The sequence below is a fragment of the Rhynchophorus ferrugineus genome, unplaced genomic scaffold (genome assembly GCF_030347505.1).
Source record: "Rhynchophorus ferrugineus isolate W39M unplaced genomic scaffold, kcgeb_rfMv2 rfM2, whole genome shotgun sequence".
Lineage (NCBI taxonomy): Eukaryota > Metazoa > Arthropoda > Insecta > Coleoptera > Curculionidae > Rhynchophorus > Rhynchophorus ferrugineus.
In genome coordinates this window covers 78,045,329-78,072,660 of record NW_027472581.1, presented here as the reverse complement: position 1 = coordinate 78,072,660, position 27,332 = coordinate 78,045,329, and the positions used below count along the sequence as shown (strand labels likewise).

At 31.5% G+C, this 27,332-nt stretch overlaps 1 protein-coding gene across 5 annotated transcripts in view; it reads left to right on the top strand.

The window, feature by feature from the left end:
* LOC143191351 (protein kinase C-binding protein NELL1) overlaps positions 1-27,332 on the top strand; it is a 204,292-nt gene that overhangs the window by 30,828 nt on the left and 146,132 nt on the right. The window lies entirely within an intron of this gene.

Genomic DNA, 27,332 nt, shown 5'->3' with positions numbered 1-27,332 from the left:
ATATTCCATGTATGACAATGAAAGGCTGCGAATATTGGATATAGGTGATTTTATTTTCCTATTATTCTCTATTGATTTTAACATAGATAGTCCAGCGTTTGTCCAACATCAGTATTCCTTTCCTGAAGTGAACTTTTGGAAAACTTTGAAAACATTCATTTACGGAACTCTGAAGGTGTCACATTATACAAGTACATTAAATATTGCCATTTAAAAACTTGCTGTTTGGTAACAAGAGCTCCTATATCGAGAAAGTTGAAACGAGTAATAGAAAAGGTAATATCGGACGAAGTAATATACCTCAGTGAAGCGCTTTTAATTTATCTTTAACTGCATATTCAACTAATTTTTTCACATACCATCCAACGCCGAGAATAAAATTTCCCTTAAAAAATTTTTAATATACCAACAATATGTTTTTAATCTCACTGAACTTATAAAACAGGGTGAGCCATCGGTTGCTTTATCTATATTTATGTTGAAATAACGCCTATATATTTTTACGTTATTTAATTAATTTAACACTCTATCGACACATGTATTTGCACTGTAGCGACTTATTGTAGCTTTGGCTTTACTTGGAAAGTGGATTGAGGTAGTTCTAAAAGAATATTTAAATGAGTTTTTAAAAATAAGTTAATAATAGGAAATATTTCTCAAATCACTAAAATATAAGAATATCCATATTACTGCAAGTCGGTCCTGTTTTTTACTTTTTGTAACCAATAAGGCACTCGCCCGCGTAAAAAGGTATATTCATCTATATTCTTCGATGTGGTATAAAGCTATTGAAGTCTTACATTACAGCCACAATGTTTAGAGTCAAACAAGAGGAAGCTTACTTTATAATAAAAGAAGCTAAAGCAGATGTACTACAAGGAAGTGTATTGGAGCGAATTACTTCTTGACTCGCAGTTGGAAAATAAAAATTAACTAAAGTAAATCTGTGTATGTACAGTTCACGTATAATCAGATGACACAAGCACCAATAACAATAAATAATATCATTCTATATAAAAACAATGCTAAGTATCCCAGTAAGCATAAAACTTCGCAACATCCAATAAAGAAAAGGAAGGAGGTAGAGTTAAAATATAGGAAAATGTACTGGTTAATTGGAAGAAAATCACAATTATCAGTACAGAATAAATTGTTATTATATATGCAAGTATTGAAACCTGTATGAACATATGGAATTCAATTATATGAATGTTCTGCGAAAATTAATATAATTACAACCAAAGTTTTCGAAAACAAAGTCCTGAGAAGTTTTGTAAATGGACCAAGATACTACAGGACTGATTATTTACATTGAGATCTTCAAATATCGACTGTAATACAGGAAATCACGATAAAAATACATGCGGACAGACTTCATTCTCATGTCAATGTCGAAGTAACACAACTCTTGGATAACTCCAAAACAGGACATGGACTCACAAGAATCAAACGTAGTGTAGTGAGGTACATTTAATAGAAAAACATATTAATATATAAACGTTATTACAACAGAGACTAAGATAGGGCCGATGGGTCCTCCTAGATATGTACTTTGATTTAAGTTATTGTAAAGATAAATTGTAGGTTAGTATGCAACGACTAATAAGAATGTAACAAATAAATTATAAAAAAATTAAGACACTTACAAGACACACCCTCTATTATTGATTAATTAATAATATTCACTATTTATTTGTAATATTAATTTCGATAATCGGAATTATTATTAATTATTTTAAGAATATATAGCTTTATTTGTTACATATGTATTTGCTTCTTATACACTTAACATAAATATAAATTAATATTCATGCTTATGCGGGATTCGAACTCGTAACTATCGCAGCAGGAGACGATTCTGTTGCCTTGCCACTACACCTACCAAGTTGACAAATATAACAAATTATTCGTATATTAATAATATTCTAGAGAATATATTATTCTAATAATTTAATGAAGTTTTTTTAATTTTGTTACATATATTTATAAAAATTATTAAATGTTCGAAATATATGATAATTAAAAAATCTCTTTTAATAATGTAATCTATAAAACTGTTTTATTTTAATGGGACCTACTGTGAGTTAGGGTGGATGATGTTGATACGGCGTTAAGCGAGGAAATGAAGTAGCAACACCTGCCTGTTTTCACCTTATGCCGACCCCATAGCATTCGTTCTGACATATTCAAACTGGTGAATATCTTTTGAAATAGAACATTGTTATGTATGGTGGTAACGTACAATATTTATTCTTTTAATCTATTAGGTGGAAATGATAGTCTGTTTTTGTTTCATGATCCTATTGTATTTGTTTTATATAAAAAAGTAATTTTATTGTTTATTACAGTATTTTCATTACAACATTATTTTTTAAATATATTTTGCAACAATTATTTGGAAATTTTTTTGAATTATTTTATTTAAAATGAAAGTTGGAACTATGAGTGATGTTGATGGTTCGCTGGACAATAGATCCATTTTTTATCAGCGTAATAATGTAAAAATTTATATTTTTTTTTGTCATTGAAACATCAAAATTCTAAAATCTTCAAAATCTATATCCTTGGGTTCCGATTTATAAGACAGTTAATTTCCTTCCTTGTTTGTCAATTCCAAGGCATTTAAATATTTATCTACTGCTATCTACCATCTGTTGATAGATAGTATATTTATAATTAGTGAAGATTCTTTTCATTCATCATCACTGAATCTTAATGTATGTTATCGTGGTTCTTTGTTTCGCAAATAAAATCACCACTTTTATAAATCTACCGTTTGGCAATGGGACAATCTACTTTGACACGTTTGTTCAGCTAAAACTTGCACCCAAACACCCATCACTAGCCCCAATTTTAATGAATTAAAACTCGCCACAAAAACATTTGCGGCAAAATCATATATATTTTATAAATTATTGTCATTTACCCTATGATTATTTCAGTTGCAATTAATTCACCGTCACTTAACTACATACAATATGTTTTGGCAAGTTGCCAGTTTGGGCAGTTAATGACCGAATTCAAAATGTATGTGTTGTACCGTAAGCTTCAGGAAACTGTATCATCATTAATTAATATGTTAACATTGAACGTAGACCAATAAAAGATCCAGAAAAAAAATTGAAAAATCACTAGAGCAGATTTCATAACTTACAATTTTATGTTTTTGTCATATTAAAAAATTTGACAACAAAAGATAGCACATAAAGAATGAAGCTTTTCGAAAGAAATACCATTACCCTTACATGCCCTGATTCAGAGTGTTCTTTGATCCTGCTAATATAAATATCAGGATTAATAGTGGATGAGTTATATTAGATTCTTGCATGTATTTCGATCAATGATATATATTGGTTAAAAGTGAAGTACCAATATAAGCAAATATTAAACAGCGTAGCCAATTTATAACCATAACCGGTTAATTAATTTTCGGTCAATAAATGCCTATTTAAATTGAAAAAATGATACAAATATATACATTTTTATACTATGAATACTATTTATCTGATTATAAATATAAAAAACAAGTGTAAATTAAAAAAATGTTTTTACTACTCTAATGTTCAGTTAATTCAGTTTCCTTAGACTTTCTTATTCGCTCATATCTTATTCAAAATAATGGAAATTAAAAAAAATCATCTTGGTGAAAACTAGATCACTAAAAATTAGACCGAATACTTTTCAACCGTTGTGATATAAATATATAGACATGGGTATGGGTAATAAATACTTGGCAACCCTCTTTTTGACCGATAGTTCGGTCACCCTGTCCACTGAGTGGCACCCTTATATTGATTTGTTCGATATTAATTGGATTTTCAAGCCCAATGGTTTACCATGGGTTATTGCTCAAGACACATTAATGGCGGTAATTGCGATATATATGAATAATTGCAATAATGGCTGTTTTATGGGACTGTAAGTCTTAATATGGCAAAGTATTATATAGGGGAATAAAATAATACCAAAATAATTATGGCGATGACATATTTTAATATGTTTTTCATACAAACGATTTTGTATATAACACGTTACTATAATAAATATGTTTAATTACTGTTAAATAGTTTTTTTTTTGTATTATACGTAATAAAATTCGCAAGAAATATATTGTTGGAGTGAATATCATTGAAGAGCCACCATTCTTATACTTTTGGTAAAATTTCAATGTTACTCAGGTTAAACCATACAAATCAAAGTTAGAAAGTCAATACAAAGCTAGTCGGCTTGGTTCGTTTGAATTTGCTTTTAGATAGTGTTATTAAATTACGATGAATATAATTGATTTCAAAATATTTTAAATAAGACAGTTAAATAATTTATAAATATAAATAATAAAATTAATAAAGAACATCATATTGAGGGAAATTTATGTATTTATCAACAATATTTTATATAAAATTATTAATCATCATTTTATGTTAGATTTACGGATTGGTTGTCGCAGTGGTCAAGGCGACAGTCCTCTTATTGTTTCCTCCTTATATTTTGATAGTCGGCGGTTCTAGACGCACTAGAGCCCTGTTGGGGCATGGTCGTAAATGTCTGTTTCTGATTGTTTATAATTGTGATTATACAAAAGTCAAGACTGTAAAATCTGACAAGGAAAATAATCCCAGCCACGCCAATAACCACTCAATAACCGGATGTCTTCTGGGACGATCTCCAAGTTTCTCACTCGCCAGTCGGTAGGTTTATTGCCAAAGATCGTGTTTCGGGGTCCATGTTAAGCAATAGGTTCAGTCCAAATAAACTCTAGTTGCTAAAAAGGGGACCCCAAAATATATTTATTAAAAAAAAATCAAGAAGTCATAATGAGAAGGGGTGAACTTTGGTTAATTTGGATGATATAGAACTTTTTCTATAGATTAAAAAAAAAATTAGGTATAGATTGTCGTGATACTAAAGCACTTTATATTGTATACTGTATATATTTATTTTTGAAAGCTGGGATCAAAATCATCAACTGCAATCTGACAGTGATGGTTCTGCCTGGTTTATGCAGCTTAAAATATCTACACTCAGCTAGTTTGGTTCGATGTATAGTATATTCTTCTATATTGTTGTTAATGCAAAATTATAACTGGGTTTATCTAGCAGGCCTTGACGATTTAAGCCGTCAACAGTAACATGGTAAGGTACGGCCGCAAAAATTTCAAAGTGCTTCCGCTAGTGGAGTAGATTCTAGTTTAACTTTTTTTTGTTTTAATAATTTAATGATAAATCATTTGGGTCTGATTCTAACCAGGTAACACTATCTACTGGAAAATAGCGACACTTTAATCAATATTCTAATAGATTTGTTGAAAAAATTAAAATTACTACCTATATTTCTCTGATGTATCTCACATTGTCACTGTGTGTTTGATGTTATTTACTTTAGACCTTACTTGAATAGATATAGGATGTTTCTTGAAAAGGCAAACAAACACAAACTGTTACTTAGTTAATAGGAAGCACAGAATGGTTTCTTATATGTAACAAAAACAACAATATAACTACTCCTATTGAAAATACACTGAATGTTGAATATTTTGAGTTTTCTTTTGAGTGCTGTCTATAACTAAAAAATAAATAAAGTAATTATATTTATCTAAATGATATTTTGATTATTTATTTATTTGGTTTTTATATTTGATCAAATATATATATATATATATATATATATATATATATATATATATATATATATATATATAAGTTTATATACTCAAATTCTATAATTTTTACTATTTACTCTTTTTTTAGTGCCTCTAATATAAACCATATTTGTGATAGTAATGTAATAAAAATTAAATGATAATATATTTTGACTTTTTGTTAGATCTGACCATGAGAAACAAATGCAGAACAATAATACTAAGCAAAGAATTTGCAAGATAATTTAGGCATACATCAGTAATATATCGTATCTTTCTATTTGGTGGTATTTGGCATTAGAAGTAGTAACAGTAATTATATCAAATACACAGTTAAGAATGTTGCGAAAGCTTGAAAACCAACATGTACTTAATCCCATACAATATCATTATCACTAGCGTTGGGAACTATTAACTGGAAATAATTGAATCAGTCGATAGTCGCAAAACAAAGCAATTGAAAAAGTCTATAATCAAAAAACTAGCGACTGAACATAGCAATTACTTGTCAAAAATCTAATGGGTTCTTTTGCCCATTTCCAAATACTGCTTAATTTGTAAAGTCGTTGTAGTACCTGGTGTAATTATTTCTTTCATACTAGCTAGTATTTTATCAAAATGTCTTAAGGTGTAATATATTCTTCGTCAGTATTTGTGTCTTGAATTTCAAGTTGTAGTACTGTATTTATATTTTTTTAGGTTAGAATGGAAAATATCCCTTTTGTGATAATTTCTTGTATCGCCCCAACATTGCTTGTAATATCAAATATTGATTTTTTAATTCGAGGTTTGTAGGTAGCAGAAGTTGAGGATTATCTTTGAAAATATTCTCAAACCATAGAACGTTTTGTTGAGTGCATCATTATACCGAAGAGTTGTAAAATAATAAAAATAGATTGTAAAAACAATTCACTGTCTTACGCTACATTAATAATATTGAAAGCCGACTTGGTGGCGCAGTGGTAAAGGTTAGATTCTTGCTGGGGCACGGTCGTAAATTTATGTTTGTGATTGTTTAAAATTTGTGAATGTTCTAGGCGAGAGTGTAAAATCCGGCAAGGAAAATGATCCCAGTCACGCCAGTAACCAGGCTGGGTAAAACCGGGTGTCTTCTGGGATGATTTCTAAAGTTGGTCACTCGCCAGTCGGTAGGCTTAATGCTGAGGACCGTGGTTCGGAGCCCACGTTAAACTTTAGGCCCAGTCCAGATAAACCCATAGTTGGTAAAAGGAGACTTTAAAATATATTTTTAAAAAAATATATTGAAAAATAGCCTTCCAAAATGCTGCTATATTAATATACAATATATAATTATTTACAAGCAAATTACCAAAAAATTCATAAAACTATATACATGACATAAATATATAAAAGCCTAAATTCGGCATGTTTTTGTCAAGGTCGCTACTATGACGACAGCCAGAACGTTAAAAATCATTCGAATGAAACTAGTAGAACCGAAAATAGTAACTAAAAGTACACGACTTGAAACAGTCGATAATAAATAGTAATACAATCAGTCGGACTGCAAATAGCGACTGAAATTAGTCGACTGAAATAGTTACTAGTAAAAACTAGTAAAATCAGTCGAACCAGAAATAGCGACTGAAGCAGTCAATAGTAAAAAGTAGTCAATTAATAAACAGTCGATAATCAATTTCATTCGAAAGTTTCAACGCTAATCATTACCTTTTCGTTCTATCGCTTATTAGGAGCACAAGAATAATCTTAGTGTTTTTTAACCGAAAATACGGATGTTAGCAAAAACACTGGAGAAATCAACGGTTGTTGTGGGTTGAACGTAATATATCTTTAATGGTATTGTTTAACTTTTAAAAAAATTTAAACACAGAAAGCATTTTAATATTTAATCTGGTTGGAAATACTGTAGTTTTTTCGATCACAAATTATTGAAACTCTTCGAACATAAATTCATTTTACTTATAATTATTTTAGGACAATTAGTGAAATTAATTGTTAAAAAACTTAATTGAACATAAAACCAAACCAACCATCAATAGATGCTAATTATCTTGCTTAAATTTATTATTATACATTTTCCTTCACTACATAACTGAAAATAATATGAATAAAACTTTTGACTGAAGGGCTGAAAGGATTAACAAAAAAATTGCACATAATTAATATGGTATATGTATCTAATATGCAGTAGCATTATCGATATATTCACTTGTGTATATTCACGTGTTATTGACTTATTTCCTTTGCGTTTGGATTTTTACTCTATATTTTTCATTTAGTAGCATCTTTGTTTCTCGCATACTTTGTATTGTCTGCAAAAGTGTCAATAACAATATATTCTTTATATCTTATTATCAAATGTGCATGTTTACACATCATAATTTTTAGTTTTTAGTAACAAAATGGTCAATGGCACTAATTTTGGTTTCTTTTTAAATTTTAGAAACCAAAATTGGTGTCATTGACCATTTTGTTACTAAAAACTAATCCACTAGTATTAGGTAACTATTTACATTTTACATTCTCTGCTATTCTGTGACCATTGTAAATTACACTATTCCCGTAATTTTGATTCTTGTTGAAGTCTCTTTTTTACCAGCGAAGGTTTATCTGGACTGTCGCAACATTAAGAGGACCGCCCTTTCACTTTAACTACTGCGCCATCAAGCCGGCAATTTTGATGATATTATCACATCGAGGATATCATTTTATTCATATTTTACGTTTTTCAATGAATTTTGTACTAAGTAATATATATCCTACTAACAGTTAATTACTGGATTAATATATATTCGTAAATTCAATTTGTGAAGTTAGGGCTTCGCTATAATTTTTTCATTTCCTATATTACGGATAAAAAAATAACGTTTTGTACATGTGACAATTTAATAAGTAAGCCCAAATTTAACCATAGAATTAGCAAATAATAACACAACTAGGTATAGATTTTCGAAATGTGCATGCACATTTGGTCTGTTAATTTTTTTCAGAAGAAAATTGCTGGAAAGCCATGCTGAATGTGAAAAACCATATTACATTTAACCATATACATTTGATAAAAAAAATCACAGTAGTATAAATCGTTCTTTTTGGTAATGAAAGGGTTTTACGTGAGTTTTTAATACACCGAGAGTACTAACATTTTATTAAAACAAGAATACGTGACAATGTCGACGGCTAAGGATTAATCGATCAATTTCATATGACCTGACGAAATTGTTCAATTAAAATGGCACGCCTGTTTCACGACATCAGCATTTCGACTGACGTGCGCCAGAAAAAATGTCGGCATTCACGATAAAATTGCCGAATATACAAAAAAAATCGCCTAGGTTACATCGTATTAGCGCTATTGTCTTCTGTAGTTAAAAAAGCGTTTCTAACTAGAAAATAAAACTGTTGGAATGTGATAGATCTAGCGATGTTCAAGGTAGCGTGTGAAATAGATTTTTTGCTCTGGTGTTAATTGATATTTGAATAACGCCTTGATTCCAGCTTGGTTTGAAGATGCACACGGGGTTTAAAATATCTAAAAATGAACATTTTTGTTATTTAACATTATAACTTTTCTAATAGTTTTTCTAATGTATAATGATGGTTTGCGATGAAACAAAATCCTTATTTTAAAATTAATAATAAAGATAAATATAAAATTTGATTGTACTTATTGCCTGTTTATGTGGGTGTTACATAAATAAAGTATTTCTTCTGGATTCGAAACTTAGAATTTAACGTATTTACTTCTTCTAGGAACTTCTTCCTTTTTTGAAGTCGGTTAAAAGATTTCGAAAAAGGAGGAGGTTCTATACCGTGCTTTATATTATTTGTTTTTTTAATGTATGTTCGCCGATTTCTCGTCAATTGTAGGTCGATTTTTAAAATCCTTTTTTTATTAGAAAGAGTCCATTGGAATCAAATCATGATCTGTTGGAGGAAGGGGGGAAATTGAGGGAAACCCTCAAATCTCAAATGCACGTACAAAGTTTTCACATATTTTATATTTAAAATAATCAGATATTTGGGTATAATGTAATTGTTGAGCTGATCTGACTGATCTGAAAAATCGGAAGTCGTTCAGTGCAAAAGCCATTCATTTTGCTTTTTAAAGACTAACGGTAATAAATACGACCTATAAATTTTGTTAACTACTGCCTCTCTCGTTGGTGAGAACGTTGAATGCGCCAGGACTTCTCAGTCGAGCTGCTTCTCAGTTGAGTATATAATTTACAATTATTACAGCGTGTGGTCAAGCAAGTAAGAAGATGATTTAGCGTCTCTTATCTGCTGTTGTTGGTCCTTGTTGCTCTATATCTCTAGTAACAATTCCATTTTGTTTTAGCAGCTAGTAATATACTACACCTATTCGATTCCATTTTATATGAACAGTAATATTGTATGGCAATGAATATTCCGCTTCCGTGTTGATGTGTCTTCCTGGACTAATCCATGACTAGGTATGGATTTGTAGTAGATCCACTTTTCATCCATAGTCACAATACAACACAGAAAAAGGTTAAGACGGTTCTAAATTGCATCTTCGCTCCATTTAGAGCTTTTCTATCGCATATAAATGTCTGGAAACCGTTGATAATCAATTTACTAACATTACTATAAAGACATCAATTATGATATAATTCCTAATACGATATACTGATTACACAATGCCACCTGAGTTTTGATTGATTTTGAGTTTGCCATTTAAGTATAAAAAATAAACGACTAGGTTCAAAAACTGTTTATATATTTAATGTACTAAATGACAAAAAAAGGAGTGTAAAATATAATATTCTATTTTTATTTTTTAATATATAATGTCAGGCCTATAAATTAATTTTGCAGGTTTAAGAACAGACGATATCATTGTGTATTAAATCGCGTCATGTACATTAGTAACCAACTTTATGTTGAATCCTCATTGACAGGATTCACTTTTCAGTATGCGTCGAAGTGTGAGTAAAAAGTGTCTTCAATGTGTTGAAAATATCTGAATTTGTACGGATTAAGTCGCATATGCGTGACGTTTAAGTTTTTATCTCAATTTGAAGAAATAGGTGGTTGAAGGTCATCGAATACTGTGTGAAGCTTATGGTAACAATGCTGTGTCGATTTTAATATGTGTGTGAAAAAGTGGTGGGTAAATGAAAATAGGGATTTTAAAGCATTACTCGATGATCATTTATTTAAAATGCAAACATAATATGCAGAATTGTTGGGAGTAATACAAGAAACCATTTCCAATCGCTGAAGGAATAGGAATGATCTAAAAGCTTGTTATTATGTGGACTAGGATTTGAAGGCAATATTCGATGGCGGTTCCTGTAAAACGAAAGAAGAATATGCAGAGTTGGAAATTGGCTTTGTATTTGGTCGGATTAGTTTGATATGATTTACTACGAATTGCTAAAACGTAATAAAACTATCAATGGAAATCGCTATGGACTATAATTGATGCGTTTGAGCCCACTATTATGCGAAAAACGGTCAAAATACCAGCAAAGACAAAACAATGCTATTCTTCAGCATGACAACGCTCGACTACATGTTGTAAAATCGGTGGAAACTTTAAAATGGGAAATGCTACCGCACCCGCTGTATTCTCCAGACCATGATCCTTCTGTTTACTATTTGTTCTGATCGTTCCGTGTTATGAAGATACCAAAAAATAAGTCGATTCGTGAATAGCCTCAAGAGATACATCGTTATTTGAAAAAAAAATCCTTGAAATATGAGCAAAAGTAGCAGCTATGGGTGGACAATACTTTGAATAAAATAGATTGTACTGGTTTTTCACAATAAAGCTTCCAGTTCAAAAAAATCCTTTTAAACAAATAACATATATAGGCTTGATAATAAAACTTAGTAGAGATTTGAAATGTTTTAACAATAAATTAATTTGATAACATATTTTTGTGAATATAAAAATGCATTAAAATATTTTTTAACCACCTCTTTCCCACTTTTGCCTCTTCTGCTTAGTACCACTTCGTGACAATTAAATAATTTCGACCTGGAAAAGCTTGAGAACATCGTAGAACATCGAACACTAGATAAAATTGATCCCGAGTAGAACGATGAACGTGACCTTTGGCGCGACTTAATCCACAATTACCTACCGAATAAAATGGAACAAAAAGGCAGGGTCGCCCGAACTGAACGAGAGCATGTAAAGAGTGCCACCGGTGATATTTTGACTTGGTATGACACGGGCGGTCTGAAAATAGTCGAAACGAAAGGATCGAGACGTTGTCTAGACGGTTTGAGCATCAACTGTTTCATATTTTTTTATGTAACGATCAAAACAGCCGAATTAAATTAGACTGGTCTATTTTTACTGATCAACACTGCGCGCATACGAGCGCGAGAGAAAGCGAGACCGCGAGGGGCCATCTCTCTTCGTCGCCCGAGTCAGTGGGGACTGGATGTGCTTCTCTGGACATGTGCAAATTCAAGGAACGCGACATATTTCTCATTTTTTCTCAGCATAAATAGCAAACTCATTCAGGTTTTTCCTAGCGATGAATTTATTATGCTCTGATTTGAGTTTGAACCAGATAAACACTTGCTAACTGGTAAAATAAATTAGCCGCATTGTGATCTATATTATACTGTCCGATACACTGTGGCTTTTTCACTCTCATCTGGCGATGCTAGTTGGATTGGCTCCATTTGCATCTTAACATATATATCACGATTTGATATTAAAAGCAATTATGTTTTTATATTATTTATTTGTAAAATACACATTATGAACTCAAAACCTTGTTGTAGAGGTCCCTCATTCACTCTCACTAGAGGTCGTTCATTGGCTATAAATTAGGCATTAGTCTCATTAGTCACGTATCAGTTCAGGCACAATCTTCATGAGCGTCATTAACCATCAACTAAGGCTTATGTCACTGGATTATTTATTAAAGCTTAAGTCTGTGAAATGTTAGTGTGTTTATAGGTAACAGGTCAATTGAAAAGTCCCATGCCTACCATAGTAAAACACATTTTTTTGGCAAATTTAGTTTTTTTTATTCAACATAATTCCCTTCAAGGGTGATATACTGATTATAGCGACCCTCTAACTTTTTGATACCATTTTTGTAGTACAATTTGTCCTTTGTTTCAAAATAGACCTCAGTTTCGACGATTACCTCTTCATTCGACGAAAATTTTTCTCAGCAAGCATTCTTTTGAGATATGAGAACAGGAAATAGTCGCTAGTGGCTAGATCTGGAAGAAACGGTGGATGAGGAAGCAGTTTGAAGCCCAATTCATGGATTTTGGCTATCGTTTTCTCTGACTTGTGGCACGGTGCGTTGTCTTGGTGCGCATTATTTTTAGTCAATGAAAATTATTTCATGTGCATCCCAAAATATAGACGCCATAAAATTGCCAGACGAATGTTGCGTTTTCCCACGCTTTGGAGCGGGTTCATCGTGTGCAGTCCACTAGGATCACTGTCGGACTTCGAAGTGAAATGATGGAGCAATTCAAACACTGCTCCGAATTATCAACTCGTAATTGTTTTTGGTCAAAGATGAACTCGCGCAGCACTCACTTTGCATAAAGCTTTCTCATACCCAAATATTCGTGAATGATATGATCTACACGTTCAGCTGATATCTTTAGAGTGTCTGCTATTTCATTTAATTTCAATTCATAGTCATTAAAAATTATTTTGTAGATTTTTTAAAATGTTTCCATCGGTAACTCGGTCGGTCCACTGCGTTCACCGTCTTCAGTGCTCATTTTACCACGTCTAAACTTAGCATACCAATCCTTGATAGTTGATTCTCCTGGGGCAGTAGTCCGGCAACTCGGCATCAAGCCAAGTTTTTGGTTCAACTCTATTTTTCCCTTCAAAAAGCAATATTTTATCAACACACGAAATTCGTTTTTTATCAATTTTTTTCACAATAACAAAAGATGCTTCACTCAAAATGCTATAATTCACAAACTAATGATCCGACGACTGTCAAATTTATACACGCACCTTTTGAGGGTTAGAGCTAACTAAAAAACATATGGTTTTTATTCCAGTAGCGCCATCTATGTGTCATACCAGGGCATTAATTTAGCGTAATCCCGAAATATTAAAGGTAACTCTAATATATGAACAATTTACGTTTTAAAATATAATACAATTATTCAAACTTCTATAACATTGTGATGAAAAATATTAAGACTTATAAGTATATGCTTAGACATTTTATTGTTATTGATTAATGAATGGTAATATGATTTTTTTGTCGGACAAAATTGATAACAATTGAATATGTTCCGCAATGGGGTTATGTTTTGAGCCTATTAGGGAGATTAAAACTCATTAACACTCACTGGAAACAATTGTTACGAATACTAAGCAAAATGTAAATCTATTGTTTATTTGGAGAGGAAATATATAATTCTTTTGCGTTTTATTTATGGCATATATTAATTATAATTGTGGCAAGGTTATTTAAAAAATATGAAGTGGTGATAACAACAGACAACAGTGATAAAGTATAGATATGATAGTGCAATAGCAAGTAGTCAAGTTTTATCTTAATTAATCCTATTAAATTCTTCATGGAATTTATTTGTAGAGAGGCTGAATAGTTTTCAATGAAATATTTTATTTTTCTTGTACCAAAATAGCCGTCAATTGCTTCAATGATACCGGAAAAGGAAACTTACTCCTATGTTTCCTCTCTAAAGCTCCCCATAATGCTTCAATTATTTTAAGGTTTGGCGATTGTTTTGGCTGGAGAAAATGTTTGGTTTGGTATATAATAGTATTTGATAGCATTATGCTAGTTATAGTAAGACCTTCTTCACTGACCATAATTGACTGTATTGTATTTAAACTGTTGCTTATTATTTCACTTAAATTAAATTGTATCCTTTTAGTTAACAAAACTACGCTTATGACATTCGTATATTATCATAATTACGAAATAGCAGCAAAGAAGCCTCTGTGATCTATATTCTATGGCGATATAAGAAACAATAACTTTAGAAATAGTCAATTAAATAAATTTTAAGCTCACAAACTAAATATTACAACAAGAAACTTGTTAAGAAAATGAAGTATCATCTTGTCATATAGATAATTCAAATTTTCGACAACCTTTTATATTCCTAGTTAAAAAAATCGAAAGTACTTGAACGTAGTATTGTATTTCCATTGTTCCATCGAATCCACTCCATTTCTATTTTGAATCTATCGATCTGTAGATTATTAATCTGCAAGCTCTCCTGCAATAGCAATAGTTGCTATTGTTATTAAGACTCATTGGCAGTATTACTTAAAGACGCACATGTTATCATTAACGTGTCAAATAATATGTTGTTCTAATTATTAGTTCACAAGTTATATTAGTAGTGAAATATTATTAAAGCCTGAAGGTTTATAAATGTTGAATTTAGGGGGTTGTATGAATGCTGAATGTGTTGAAGATTCTGGCTGGATAATCCACAAGATCTTTTTGGAATATCATAAAGTAAAGTTACATGATATAACTGAAACCTTAAAGATACTAAGAGGTATGTTGAGATATATTGAGTAAAATATGGACAAAATATTACATTTTTTAACAAAATATCGCCAGCTGAAAGTTAACCATTAAAATGTTTTTAGTCAGACCAGAGAGTTATGGAAAAACGTGTATCATACAGTACCGATAATTCATACGTAGTTAATAATGAACATGGTTAACAATTTTTGTGTTATATATTGGTGCAATATTTTTTCAAATGTTTACACTAGTTTTTAGAATAGGAAAAAGAAAAAAATTGTATTGATTTTATATCACGTCAATTAAAATATAAATTATTATATCCACTAATAATAAGGCAATAAATCCCAATTATCAATTTACATAGAAAAATCTATTGTATAATTGTATAAAAATAAATGGTTTTATTTGTCTCTATAAATAAGATTATTAAATATCGTTAACATCTATTAGTGCAGCAACAAAAACAGTTTAATATAGAGTCTTAATAAGACAATTTAGAGACAATTATCAACTGGGTGTTTCAGTTTTGGTTTCACCGATTTAAAGTGGTATTGTGCTTTTGATGGAATGAAAAAGTTCGAAAACAAAAATTGTAGGATTTTCTGGATGAAAACACAGCTCAAACTCTTATAAAGCTTTTAAACATTTACATGGTAGGAAAGTTTTCAGTATTGATTGAAACGTTTCAATATCGCGGTTTCATTGCTTGCCAGGTAAAACAGTTTTCTGGGGCGCATTGTCACAAATGACAAAAAGTGTTTCTACTCCAAGCTCAAAAGTCAAGTGTTCATCCAAAAGACGTCGATGACGAAGCGGAATATTTATGGCCGTAAAGTCCTGCTGTGCTCTATTATGGTAGAATCGGCTAGGTTACTGCAGACGCCTACTACGTTATTTGAAAAACCGAACAACGTATTGCTGCAAGAAAAGTTCATCAACAGCCAGTAGCAGATGCAAGATATTCCTCTTACATGACAAGGCTCGGCCACATGTTACAAGAGTTGCAAGGCACCCAGCGTCTTCACTAGATATAGTGCCTTTTAAGTACCACTTGTTCAGTCCGAGGAAGTATGGCTTGGTTGCCACAGGGTTTCGAAATGCTAAAATTCATCGTTGATTGGATCACTGCCATAATAATATCATTCTTTTGACTACCGATACAGTGTCAGAAAAATGGAATGCATTAATTAGTATGTATTGTATCAATATTTTCCAGGAAATACCTTTGTAAGATGAAAAACTGACCACAGTGTATATAACCAGTTAATATTTGTATAGTATATGGAGCAGTGATTATAAAACAATTTTTAACCTAAGTAATAAATATGCAGATAAATTAAAAGTTAATCTTGAGAATTTCTTAGTTGACTTAAAACGTTCTTTTTATTTTTGATTCCACACCTAACAGGAAAATGTTCTCTGATTGCTGCACTTCTAAAAAAAAAAGAAAACAAACAGGACAACGGACTGCTTAAAAATTCTTCCTGAGCGCTCGAAGTAACCATTACTCTTTACGTGGCAGTTCGTGGCTTCCTAATGATAGGACGACACGAAATTTTCCAGGCTGAATTCTATTTGCTAGCGCTCGCAGACGGTTCGTCTAGCGACTCGTGTTTCTCGGAAAATTCGCATTGGCTGAGAAAAAAAAATGGGCCAGTTGAATTTATTCGGATAGCAACATGACAAGAACGAATAAATTAGTCTTAATTAGTTTGACGTACAGCGAAACAGCATTATAACTTTGCTTGTTATTTTACATATAGTATATCATTTTCATAGTATTTCTCTTAACTGTAAATTGATTTGATGTTTTCATAGTTCCGTTCTAACTTATAATAACGTCATGTTTATTTCACCGCGAACTAAAATTGCATTCCTGTTGGTATGTGTTTTAATATGGATGAGTTTCATTTATTATTGTTAATTAATAGTACTACAGAAGATAGACAAAATAATAGGAATACCATACTCGGATTGTACTGATCATTTTGTATGCTGCCGACACTTCTTCAGTGTAAATAACGCGCAAGACGTTTGTATTGCTCAGTTTATATGCCAAGCCAGCAAGAGGCAGATGAAATTTGTGATTTCTGAATGACTGTTTAATATTTCAAGAGCGACAGTGTACAAAAACATGGTAAAACATCAGCGGCTAAGGGGAATAGTGAGTGAAAGCTTAAGTTAACTAATAGAAACCGACGAACATTAAACTATATTGTGTAGTGGTAAAAGTGTCAGCGGAACTCCACATTCACTGGAGTAATACTATTTAGGAAAAAATATTAAGGCGGGAGCTCGGATTCAATATCTCGACATCATTAATAGTAAGAACTTACTATAACTAGTAAACATATTGCTGCCAAACGAGGCTATATTTCAAGAAGGTAATATGGCCACAGAACCAAAAAGGCTCAGATTTTCTTTGAGGAGCATCAAGACATATTCAAACATGTTCCCTGGCTAGCACAATCGCTATATCTCAAAATAATTGGGTAACTATGGGGAGTTTTATGGCAGATAATGAGGGGTAGATTTTTAGCTCTAGCGTTACTGAAGCAATTGGCGGATGTTTTGGTATCAAAATAGAACAAAATTCCTTGAGATACTTTAAGAATCTTTTGCGAGAATAATTGTTCCTATAAAAGCAAGTGGCGCCCCAATATGTATTAATAAATAAACGTTGTGAATTGGCCAGGTGTTAGTATTATTTTGTTCATTCATTATAATATCAATTAACTTGAAGTAGTGATATATACAAACAAGATTAATATGTTTTCTGTATGATAAATGTAAATACAATTCATCACAAACATAAAGTACTAAAATAGCTCTGAAATCAAATTGTACCTAGATAAATACGAGGGTGGTTCAAATATGATCGAGAGAAATACTCTGACACGTTTATTTTCTATTGAAAAAATATACAAAAATGTACAGTTTTTCTAAGTATTTCGCCCCACTAGTTACGCATTTTGTGCATCTTTCCGGAAGTTTTTTGATGCCGGTATCAAAGAATTCCTTGGGCAACTCGGACAGCCATGTGCGCGCGACTCCTCTACCTCATCGTCGGTGTTGAATCTTTTACCTCCGAGGGCTTTTTCCAGTGGTAATAAATCTAGACTGAAGGAGGGGGGGTGTTCCAGTGCCGTCCACACTAATTCCGATATTGTATCAAGCGTGAGACGCACGGTATGAGGGCGCGTGTTATCCTGGAGAAGAATTGCACTTCGTGCTGGAATTCTCATCCGTTTTAAGCGATAAGTGGATTTCACGTGTATTTTCAGAAGGTTAGAGTAGTATACAGCATTAATGGTATGTTGGGTGCGCAGGAAATTGACGTACAGCAAGCCCCGCCGGTCCCAAAACACCGTACACAGAACCTTACCCGCGAACCTGGTTGTCTTCGCTTTGACTGGCAGAAGGGGGAAGGGGCCCCCTTCTTCCTCCACTTTTTAGATGACATATTGCTTTCGGGAGTGTAATAGGGTACCCATGTCTCGCCTGCAGTGCAGATTCGCGTTAAAGAAACCGTCCTCCTCCGCGTTGTATTGCGTCAGCAAGCGGCGTCAAACTTTCAATCGCTTAAATTTTTGCTCGAAGTTCAACAGTGTAGGAACCCATCACGCCGTTATTTTGCGATATTGCAGGTATTCGTGGATACCTTCAATGGATGGCGGTCGGCACTTGACGTTCACTCATGGTCGTAGCACGCGCGTGAAAAATGCGCTGCCGACCAAAACTATGCCACACTGTTCGTAAGGGACACAGCTATCACATACTTAAGCCACGACCTTCAAGGCATACATGCGCACCATTTACAGCGTTTGTCTCTATCCTATTTGAACCACCCTCGTATTATGATGATATTACATCGTGGAGATCAATGAGAAATTTAATTCAAAAATTTAAGCATGAATAACTTACTTTTTAACACCGGAGTTGTTCAAATGGAATAGGGGTAATTTCTTTGCCTGTTATCTAATAGTGAATGAAACCTTGATTTAGTTGAGTAGCAGTAAGTCAAAGCCGAAATGAGTGACTAATTGGTCTACAAGAAAGAATTCGAAAGTTAGGGTAGGGCCGTTAGAATGATTGTACCACTGTTAAATACATGTTGTTAGAGTAGTAAATTCGAATTTCTAAAAAAAAGTTCCAACTTATTCAGTGATGTATTAATTTAAATTCTGTGTGCAATAAACTATTATTTTTGTAATTTTAATGAAAATATTTTTATTCTCAGCATATAAGTTTCTTTCGTCATTAAAGCAATTTTCTTATTTGTCCAGTTGGTTGCTTTGGTTTTCTTTATATAAATAAATTTTACATTGATTGGTTAGATATTGTTATATTTGGGCATCCTAATAGCTCAGCCTTCAGGCACCAGTCTTTCGATGTCCTTCAATCATAAGAAACACTCGAGTTTGCGTCCAAGCTTCAGCTGTTGTCCAAGTACTAACTAAGGAACAGTTACATAATCAATATACCAATAAACTGAAGTATATAAACGTTGACAATAGATTTCTTAACTCCTATAATACAGCGTATTCCCATCCGACCGATCCTAGTTGGCCTAGTCGTTTATATAAGTGTCAACTGTCAAGTCAACCCACTCATTTTATGCAATTCTTACATGCGGTTGCTATCAAGATTTTCAAGAAATTTTGTTATTTTTTTTCCAATTCCCTTTTTCGTTTCGTTTTTCATTTTCAAGGTTTGTGGACTTTTCCTACTGTTAATAAAAACCCACTTTGTAGCTGTAGTGGCCAAATGGACAGGAAGATCCTACTGCTTCCTGCTACGATAATCGCACGTTGTAATCACGCCGGGATAAGGCTGTAAATTTATGGTTTTGTCTATGATTCTTGAGATGATTAAAAAAGCGTAAATCAATAAATTCGTTCGTTCTTTTTCATGGAAATTAAAATAACTACCTATAAAACACACAAACTACGTCCAAATAGACCTTGGCAACTAAAGTAAAATATAATATTGAAGTAAACAAAAAAAAATTCACAGAAACATTTTAAATGACCGAAAATCTGACAGGAACTGGAATGGCAGCTTAGCTATAACTATTTTGTGCGGAATACTTTTTTGGAAAAACAAGGGAACGCTGCTTACGCCATCCTTTCTCAAAGGTTTCGAATTCTAGCATCTAATATTTTGCTTTGCAGAATTGTATTGTTTATTAAAAAAATATTAAATTTTCAACTAATAGCAGTTTTTACAGTTTAATATAATTTATTTCTTGTGTATTGAACAATTTGTTCTTTTTTTCTCAATATATTGTTTGTCACTAGTTGTTATGAGGATTGGACTGTAACAAGGTCTACGTCTCGGAGCCATAACCAAGAATTGGCAAAATAGTTGATTTAGATTTTAGTCTTAATTTGAAATATTTCCTCTTTTTCATACTTACATTCATAAAAATAGGAAAGCACCTGCATTTGATGGCAGGCAGAATTACTGGCATAATTTGTTAGTTGTCATAACTTTTGGTTTTTCTTCATTTGTATATGAATTAGAAAATATAACGCCATTAGATCGGTCAAGAATTTTGGAGCTTTCTATTAAAAGTAATTTCTCTTAAAATACTTTGTGCATAACTGCATCGATTACTACCTTGAAATGCAGTGGAGAAATGGCATCATCTTAGTGAATACAATCCCGATTTTTACACCCAACTAATAGAACTACCGTAAAATATCGGGAGCTTTTAAAATAATTTTTCAAGTTACAAAGCTGTCGAAAGTAAAATTTTGTATATACATTCAAAAATAACGAAAAATCAATAAAAGCAAGTGATAGAGTCAAAAATCTTATCTAGACAGCTAATCAGTTCGAATAGTCGACTTTTTGCATTGCTCTGCTTGTTTATTCACAAGCCTTTGAAGAATCATTTGTAAAATTTCAAAGATATTAAAGATTATTCATTTAAAGGCCATAACCAATTTTTGTCTATCCGTATGTTTACCATCACTATACAACAAATAATACATCGCAAATCAAATTAAATATTTTTGTAAACATAAAAGCAAAAGCAAATAACCCCTAATGTTTTAGTAGGTCATAGAAAAAAATCAAATGAAACCACATAATTTAAAATATGTTCAATTTTCTACATTTCTCCAAGGGACAGACCGAAAATCAAGACGAAACTACCAAATTAATGTAACGACATGCAAAGGAAAAAATAAAAAAATAAAAAAACAGTAAACAAATTAAAAGAAAAAAATCATCTCGCAAATTACTGCTGTTTATCGTTCGGGCACGAGTTCCTTCAGGGTTCATCAGGATCCCTTCAATATTTACATGCTTTTTTTATTGTGACACAGCGATCCAAGGCTACAGAGTCTCCATGACCACTCCAATCTCGCTCTTATTGTGTATAGCACTCATTTTCCCAGTGTGAAGTCTAATCACGTCAAATGATAAATATTTTTACGATGCTTTAATTCTCTATGATCGTTGATTAAGATTTTAAACCGTGTTTTAGCGGAAATTTAAATAAAAGCTCTATATTTCAGATATTGCTGATATTTTGAGAGTTATTGGAATATTTAAATTGAATTATATTAAAATTATATTTATAATTTATAGAAACTTACTTATAGTAATACTGTTTTGATATCCAAAGAGTTTGAACTTTGAATATATGAACAATATAATTTGAAAATAAGCGGCTATTTATTTAAAAAGTACATGGCTGACTTATTACAACTAATAGCTACATTTATCTTGTAAATTTCCTTCATATTGTTCTTAAAACTCGGATCTAAGAATTCAAAATCTAATTTAATTAGTGTTCTCTTCATTCGACGAAAATTTCTTACCAGCAAGCATTGTTTTGAGATCTGAGAACTGGAAAAAGTCGCTGGTGGCTAGATCTGGAGAATACGGTAGATGAGGAAGCAATTCGAAACCCAACTCATGGATTTTTGGCAATATTTAATCAACACGCGAAATTCCTTTTTATCAATTTTTTCACAATAACAAAAGTTGCTTCTCTCAAAATGCTCTAATTCACAAACTAATGATCCGACAGCTGTCAAATTTATACACGCATCTTTTGAGGGTTAGGGCTAACTAAAACTCATATGGATTTAATTCTAGTAGCGCCAAGCCGGGGACTTTTCAATTCACTTGTTACATTAGGGGTGTTAGGTAATGTTGAGGAATATAAATTAAAATATAAAATCACTAAAATTATAATTCATGTTACGTGAATTCATTTTGAATGATATACAGAACATTACAAAACATACACTGTGCACCATAGATATTCTTGCAATTATATTCATAATAAGACTGATCATCAAACCTTACATTTTATTACTTTATTTTTAATTAAGAAACAACATATTTTTGAATAGCTCGAGATGTTTAATCATCAATCAAATTGAATGTAAAGAACCGTATTCATCAGACGTTGCTCCGTCCTATTGTTACTTAATGTGTTACAAATGGAGCCATCTGTTGCCAACCAGCGAGTATTTATGCGTACATCTAATATTTGAGGTTATAAATAAGTTATAATTGAAAATAAATTACCTCCCCTTATAAAGATTTGTTTGTTTGATATTGATGCATATCTCAATAAAGAACAAAATGCCGGTTTTGTTTATTATGAGAAAGACAGTAAACCAAGACTGCGAAATCGAGAAATCACCGGAAATTCCGAGAAACACGCAGTTTTTCGAACTCGCCAGACCACCAACATGGATAATTGACAGATTGCACAATGCCAAGAAGATTGGATTGGTCAAGAAATCATCATCCCAACCTTGATATACCGAGCTCTATAAAAACTTAGTTAATATTTTGATATATCAAAAGGATTTTGATGAACTCACATGGAGATATTCCGTTTTTTTTAATTATAAATTTTAGAACCTAGCGGGTTATTTAGGATAATATGTTCATTACGGTATATTCGTTGCTAATTTATGTTGTTAGATTGAATTATGGCTTTTTCAAACTGATAGCTATATTGCGAAAGGATATTTTCAACAGTAATCCAGGGTAACCGCATTACAATGAAATATTTAGAAACTGAATTAATTTTGAGGAAATTACACTATATGGAGAACTTCTGCCACTGAAATATATTCGTTTTAAATTGCTAGTCGTTTAAATTAGCATAAATTTTTATAAGTATTATTTTACTGATATGTAAGCGGAGATAACATCTATCTTGGCTTTAAAGAAAATCAACGAAACACCTTTTCTAATATGTTCTATTATTTCCAAAATAAAGTAAATATACTCAATAAAATTATATTCTTCAATCATCCAGTAGTATTATAAACTGATGACACTTTAATATAAAATATTTTTAACAAAAAATTGAACCGACTTCAAACAATAAAGGATGGATAATAAAAAATGAATAAAGAGCTCACTAAAAATTAAAAAATAATGAAAGTTAGGTTTTTAACTAATAACTAATCGAATAATAATCGTTGTAATAACTATATAAAATTAAACAATTTTAGTGATATTATTATTTTTTTATTGTTTGGGTTCGGCACCTACTTCAAAGTATTAAGCTAAATTATGTGTATATAGTAGAATATAAAATACTTATAGTAGATAGGTTATACAGCGTTTTTGATTATTTTTATATAGTTGCTACAACGATTATTATATACATATTTTATATCAAAAATGTTTTTTTTGTGTGTTAAAATCTAAGTTTGATTATTTTTTAACTTTTAGTGAGCTCGTCATTTATTTTTTGAAGTCGGTTCAATTTTTTTGTAAAAAATATTTTATTTTTCTCTTTTTAGTGTTAGATATTTATTCAGTAAATTACGCAGTTATTCTGTTTAATATTGCAATGGGTAGGCCACATAAATGTGCAGTCCGTGTGAGGAAAAGTAGGAATAAAGGAACAATAATTGAAAATAAGGTGTCCTCGGGGTCCGCTAACTAACCTAGGTGATTTGATAAATGCTTCTACTAAACAACAACCAAAAGTTATTGAGCTAAACTATTACATCATAGAAGCAGTTATGTACAATATTTCTAGGAGGTCTTATATGCTATAGTTAGTGATTAAAAAGCAAGCTGAATGAATTCCAATTTTCCGTTACATTACCTCAGCAATATCATTATACCCTAAAATCTGATTATTTTAGATAAAAGATATGTCAAAACTTTGTACGTGCCTTTGAAATTTGAGCGTTTCCATCGACTTCCCGCCCTTCCCCCAACAGATTCTGATTTGGTTCCAATGGGACCACATCGCAAGTACACTCCTTCGAATAAAAAAATAATTTTGAAAATCGGCTCACAATTAACGGAGAAATCGGCGAACCTATACAGCCGATTATTGAACCTTCTCCTTTTTCAAATTCAGTTAAAAAGAACGTAGACTTTGAAATTTTAAAAATGCTATGTGAAATAAAGTGATTTTATAACATAGGTGACTAAGATTTATAGCTCAACGCTGTAGAATTTACGAATAATTTCTCCACCTAATTTGTTAAATTTTGTATTTAAATAATGATTTAATTTTGTAATATTATTAGTTGCTCTAATTATATCACTTGGGGAATGGCGAAAAAATTCAACATTTATGTAGATAAGGTATTAAATTGGAAACATGATTTTAAATATAAATTAAAAAATTGGCTAGTCTGAAGAAATCCTGAGCTTGATCCAAGATCAGTAAAATTTATAATGATTTTTTTATTTGAGAGAGATATATTTCAACCTTTGTAAGGATACCCGACAGTTTTCATTAGATAGACAAACAATAGAATGAATTATGTCTTAAAAAATAATAATATACTAACCATTAGCAATTAAAATTAGATTTTGGAAAAAAAATCAGTGTCAATGTCAAAGAATATTATTTCGTTATAAAATGAATCCTATAATTTTTCACTTTGTGTAGTTTATTTAAATTTATGTATTTTATTTATATTCAATTTTGGTTTTATTTGATTTAATATACTTATAACATAACATAGATCGTCATTTCATTTATTATAAAAAAATCTTGGAGGTCTTGTGCTGTTAAAAAATATTAGCTCTAGTTTGTAAGATGCAATAGTTGAAAATTTGTTTTATATCACGATAATTTGAAATTAAAATTTGAATTTAGAAAATAAAAAGGTGAATTTCATATAAAAATACAGCTAGAGGTCTTGTACAGTTATTTAGAAAGCAGTTCGTGGAATAAATGGAATAAATAGATTGTGAAGGAAAAAGATAATGGAATTTTGAAGAGATTTGAAGTATTACTGGATTAATTCTTCAATTTCAATTTAGCAAAATTGGGCGCAATCTTTTTATAATGTGCAAAATTTATCAGGAAATATTCAGACTTTTCTATATTCTAAAATAAAATGAGAATATTAAAAAGTGACATGTGACAATGAAAACAATATATTAGTTCTAGTATGAACATTATTCGTGAAATACTTATAGTTGAAATTAATTTAAAGATTAAACAAGTTAAATAAAAATCTAAATTTACATAATATTGTATACTATTTGTAATACGTTTTAGGTTATTAAACATCTGCCAGGTGGTAGGATCTACAACTAATCAAATAAGCACTTTTAGGTGGCTCCTGCAATGTTTGTAGAAGTTGACATAATTTTACAAAATATGTTACTTTTTCTATTACGTTTTGCTCAGAAGTTTCATCTTTTCCGGAAATAATTTAAAATCTCAAATGGGATCAATTGCCTAAATCCATTCGATCAACCATCTATTTCTTTTTAAATCAAAGTTATATGTTGTTGAAAGATTGTTGAATTTTTCTTCTTTTACGGTAATTCCAGCAAATCTGATTCTATAGATTCAATACTATTCTATAGGATTAAATAAAAATAGCAACTATGTATATGATGTAGGCTTTTATAAAACATTATATATCTAACACATACTATTTCACACTTCCATTATTATTGTTGTTTGATTGGAAGAAATATGCTGTCAAGGTGCATCATATCCCATGTCATAAATGTGTTGATTTTGATGTTAATTCGAAAGAAATTGCAAGACTTATTCAACTAATACCTAGCTAAAACACTGTAAAAACTGTCCGATAATTTATCATTTGATTAATCAGTAGCAATAGCGAGAAACAGAGGTAAAATCACCTTCTGGTATGACAAACTTATGCCATTCGTTGGAGGGGCTGGAAATGGCAAACTGTTACAGCTCAAGAGACGCACATTCAACGTAGTTACCAGACATAACATCATCTAAAATATTGAAGAAGCGCAAAAATTTATCTATGATTGGATCGTTGCCAGACAACATAGTTCTTTCAATACAATATCGCTATATTGCTGGAAAGATTTGAAAAAGTGGTAGAAAATATTTTGATTACCAATTTTTCTTGATAAATGTCTTTTTTAGTGAAAAAAATGGTTAAGGTACAAGCTAAAACTAGAGCTAATTGGTACTTTTGCATTTTTGGGGTGTAAATAAATACAAAAAATGACTATAAAATAGAGTTAGTAATCTAGATAAAGAATTAATTTATTATAGAATATATTGTTGCGTGCCATTGTTGATGCTCCGTACTATATTTCAAATAAAGTGATACAACGCGATATTCCTCTAGAACCAATAACGAGTGTAATTTAACGTGTTTGTGTGAAGTACTTCGAAAGAGTGTCAGTGCATGCGACGTGATAGTGAAGTGCGTAGACTAAAACGTGTAACACCACCTGATCTGATTACTGGACGCATGTAGACTTTAGAATAAGTCTAATTAATTAAGATAATATCTTATACAGAAGATCGTTTAATGAAGTGATTTTCTGCATACCATGTAAATATAAGATAGACATAAGAAATACTTATTGCCCATAGGGTAGATTGTGGAGTCATAAAGAGTAAAAAAAGAATATATAAAATACATTAAAAATATTAAAATATAATTTCACGCAGTAATACATTATTCCTAACCAAATGCACTTTAACATTCTTATTAGAATTCGGACCTTGCCCATTGGGCTGACTAATATCCGTAATTGAAATCTTTGTCTTCGTCTGGCGCAGTCCTTCCCCACCCTCACTCCTTGGGATCCGCCGAAAGAAAAAATCAATTCCCATCGACCGGTCTTACCATCACAGATAGCAGGAAGCGTTAGCATTGGGGCTGCACTTTTCACCCCATTATACGTGACTGTACGTAATCGAGGGGAGAGTTCGTACAGTTTATATTAACAATAAATAAGTGAACGTCTCCGAGGG